The sequence below is a fragment of the Grampus griseus genome (assembly GCF_964374135.1).
Source record: "Grampus griseus genome assembly, chromosome: X".
NCBI classification, from domain to species: Eukaryota; Metazoa; Chordata; class Mammalia; order Artiodactyla; family Delphinidae; genus Grampus; species Grampus griseus.
This window is the reverse complement of record NC_138999.1, coordinates 20,464,978-20,469,185: the sequence shown is the minus strand read 5'-3', so window position 1 is coordinate 20,469,185 and position 4,208 is coordinate 20,464,978. Positions and strand designations below refer to the sequence as shown.

Sequence of the window (4,208 nt, the reverse complement as noted above, 5' to 3'; positions counted from 1 at the left end):
CATTTTTCAGTTTTATTGAGATATAATTAACATACAGCACTGTATAAGTTTAAGGTATACAGCATAATGGCTTGACCTACATAATTGTGAAATGATTACAATAAGTTAACATCCATCAGCTCATATAGATACAAAAAGAGAAGAAAAATGTGCTTCTCCTTGTCATGAGAACTTTTAGGACCTACTCTCTTATCAACATTCAAATATACCACACAGCAGTGTTAACTACGGTCATGATGGTGTACATTACCTCCCTGGTACTTATTTATCTTATAACTGTAAGTTGGTACCTTTTGACCACAAGTCTGGAATTTGAAATCCAACCAAGGAGTAAGGAACACCCACACACCCCCATTTCCAGTGGGGACACTGCTCATGGTCCCCCGGCTATATGTGAAGGTGAACAAGGCCCACCTATCCACTGGAAACAAACTGCCCCTGATAGAGCAAGAAAGCAGAGAGACTGCACAGTCAGCCACCAGGTATGCATTTTGTGTGAGCTCCTGCTTTGGAAGCGTGATGTGCCCACAGAGCAAAAGCCCTGAGCCACTGACTTTGGTCCTCAAGACGTTGGGCTGAAGCCCATCGTAAAACCACTTTCCAGGGACAGTGAATGGGAGAGAAAAAAAGCCTCCATGAAGATGAGCGTTCCAAAAAAACCTACAAAGGCCACAATGAAACCCAACACCCGCACAAGGAAGCCAACATCTAAGAGGAGTCATATAAAAGAAAGTCGAAATAATAGAACAATTTGGAAAGGATTTTAAAATAAGTGTATTTAAAATCAACAAACAAAAGCATGTGCTACGAATCAAGAACAGATGGAATTCCTGATAAAAAACAACACACAGGCAGTGCACTGGGCACTCCCGCGGCTCCGTCTCCTGCTACAACAGTGTTTGGACAGAACAGACCCAGGGGCGCCCCTCGCTCCCGCCTCTGACCACCTCCAACCTGTGTTCCACTCGCAACCTTCGGAACCAGCCGCTCAGCTGTCCTCAGCCACCGGGACCGCCAACACCATATTTTGAGCTTAACTCTGTATTACCGATCCACCACGAGCTCCCAGATTCGTCAGAATGATTCCGCCGAGGTGGAGGCCGCCGTCAACCGCCTGGTCAACAGGCATCTGCCGGCCTCCCGCACCTACCTCTCTCTGCGCTCCTATTTCCACCGCCACTACGCGGCTCTGGAGGGCCTGGGCCACTTTTTCCGCGAAGTGCCCGAGGGGAAGCGTGAGGACGCCCAGCGCCTCTTGAAAATGCAAAAGCAGCGCGGCAGCCGCGCCCTCTTCCAGGACGTGCAGAAGCGTCTCAGGATGAGTGGGGTGAAACCCAGGACGCTGTGGAAGCCGTCATGCTCGCGGAGGACCTGAACCAGGCCCTTGTAGACCTGCACGCCCCGGGCTCTGCCCGCGCAGACCCCCGCCTCTGTGACTTCCTGGAGAGCTGCCTCCTAGATGAGCAGGTGAAACTCATCCAGAAGATGCACGCCCACCTGACCAACCTCCGCAGGCCGGCTGGTCCCCAGGTGGGGCTGGGCGAGGCCCTCGTCGAAAGGCTCGCCCTCCAGCACGAGTAGGAGCGTCCGGAGCCCAGCGGCCTTTGAGGAGCCCCTGTGGTGTCAGGGCTTTGGCCTGAAGTTGTACTAGACAGTTTTTTTTTAATAATATATTTATTTATTTTATTTTTTTATTTTTGGCTGCATTGGGTCTTCGTTGCTGCGCGCGGGCTTTCTCTAGTTGCGGCGAGCGGGGGCGCTACTCTTCGTTGCGGTGGCTTCTCTTGTTGCGGAGCACGGGCTCTAGGCGTGCAGGCTTCAGTAGTTGTGGCATGTGGGCTCAGTAGTTGTGGCACGTGGGCTCTAGAGCTCAGGCTCAGTAGTGTGGCACGTGGGCTTCAGTAGTTGTGGCTTGCGGGCTCTAGAGCGCAGGCTCAGTAGTTGTGGCACACGGGCTTAGTTGCTCCGCCACCTGTGGGATCTATCCCAGACTAAGGCTCGAACCTGTGTCCCCTGCATTGGCAGGTGGATTCTTAACCACTGCGCCACCAGGGAAGTCCCACTAGGCAGCTTTTAACCACCCTGGAGCCCTCTCCCAAGCCTTGGACCAAATGGAAACAACAAAGCTTTTTGCAGCAAAAATAAATAAATAAATACATATTAAAAAATAAAAACAACACACAAATAATTTTTAGATGGAGTTATTAGTCAAGGTCCAGTCAGGAAAAGAAAAATCCCTCAACAGAGGGAACTTTATACAAGGAATTTATGACACAGGTGATGGTGGAACGGAGAAGCCAAGGAGGGATGGTGAGGCATCCCAGAGATTAAAAACAGCAGGAAGGGGCTTCCCTGGTGGCGCAGTGGTTGAGAGTCCGCCTGCCGATGCAGGGGACACGGGTTCGTGCCCCGGTCCGGGAAGATCCCACATGCCGCGGAGCAGCTGGGCCCGTGAGCCATGGCCGCTGAGCCTGCGCGTCCGGAGCCTGTGCTCCGCAACGGAAGAGGCCACGACAGTAAGAGGCCCAAGTACCGCAAACAAACAAACAAACAAACAAAAAGCAGCAGGAAGCTGCTACCGCCCGTATGATTGAAGGGACAACAGAAGGAGGTTGTGTTGGCAGAACCCAGCATTTACAGCCCGCTGATGGGAACTAGAAGCACAGCAGGTGCTGCGGCCCTGAAAGGTGAGGCTGTCTGGCGGGAGATGGAGGCAAAGACGAGACACAGTCACTTCCAGAGACGTTACCCAAAGCCGAGACAGAGGGAGAGAAATATGCAAACTTACATAGAAGGGATCATGGGATATGAAGGTCCTTGCAATACGGAGGGAACAGAGCATCAGGGAACAGGATGGGGAATGAATCTGAGAACTAACTGACGAATGCCCAACATGCTGAGATAAACAAAATAATGGGTGGAAAAAGTGAATTTGTGACTTAGAGGACAGCTGAGGGAATCACTCATCAGAGGCTGCACAGTGATAAAAAGATTTAAAATATGAGGACATAATTAAGAACTAAGAGAGTAGGTTGAGAGGCACCAGGACTTATTTAATGAAAGTTCCAGAGAGTAAAACTAGAAAAAATCAGAAAGGGGCAATATTTAAGGAGATAATGTCTGAGAATTTTAGAGAACTGAAGAAAGACAGAGTCCCTAGATTGAAAAAGTGATTTCTAGGAAAGATGGGCTGTATTATTTGTACCAATCAACTAAAAATATGAATAACTAACAACTGAACACATGAATAGATTTTTAAAAATATGGATAACTAACAAACAACTAAACACATGAATAGATTTTTTTAAACCTTAAGAGCATTTAAAAGCTAATGAAAAAGCAAGGAAATACCAGGCCAAAAACCAAGAGAAAGCAGGAGTCTATAGAAAGAAACAAAGTTTCAAAGCCCAGGATCACTTTTACCCCCAAGAGATTTGCTAATAAGGAACACTTGTGCTGCAGTTTTAGCAGCTTAATGGGGAAATTTGGACGCAAAACAGCCCAAGGTAGAGAAAGTAATAGGAGGCCTTTCCTATGTTAAGCTGGGACCCCACTGGCTTGGTGATATTTAGAGCAGGAAAAAAATTCCTTTCCTGTGAAGTTGTGACCATGAACTTATAGCTTAGGTTCACAGTGCCTGAGTAGTTCTGGGAAATTAGAGCTGTGTACCTGATTTAAAGTGGTTCCAGATTGGGACTACCCCATGAAGAAAAGGCAAATGGAGAACTTCCTTTTGGAGAAAAGCAGCTTCATTCTAGCTTCAGTGAATCTTCAAAATAAAATTTCAAGTACAGTAATCAGTATAAAGTCAAACTAACCAAACATATAAGAGAACAAGTCACCATGAGTGGGAACCAGTTGAAACAACAGACTGCAGAATCAGACTTACCAAAACTTCAGAGATTAATTGAAAAAAAATGCTTATATTATTTAAAGAAATAAAATACATTATTGAAAATATCTGCAAAAAAACAAAAAACGGGAGCATGAAAAATACAAGATGAGCCTGGAGCATCTTGAAGTACCAGAAAGTAAGGAAGTGCTCAAAAAAAAAAAAAAAGGGATGGGAGTATGTCAGTGGAATACAGGAGAACACCTGAATGAGCTACCAATTGTCAAAGCTGGAACAATTTGGGCAAGAGAAACAAGACAAATCATGTAATACTGAACTACAACCTAAAGTTATACTTATAAAAAATATCCATGAG

General features: G+C 46.6%; 1 pseudogene across 1 annotated transcript; it reads left to right on the top strand.

Moving 5' to 3' along the window:
- Positions 1–375: 375 nt before the first annotated feature.
- Positions 376–1,581, top strand: LOC309839473 (ferritin light chain-like; annotated as a pseudogene). The gene is made up of 2 exons: positions 376–482; positions 985–1,581. The product of its transcript is annotated as a ferritin light chain-like (transcript).
- Positions 1,582–4,208: the final 2,627 nt, after the last annotated feature.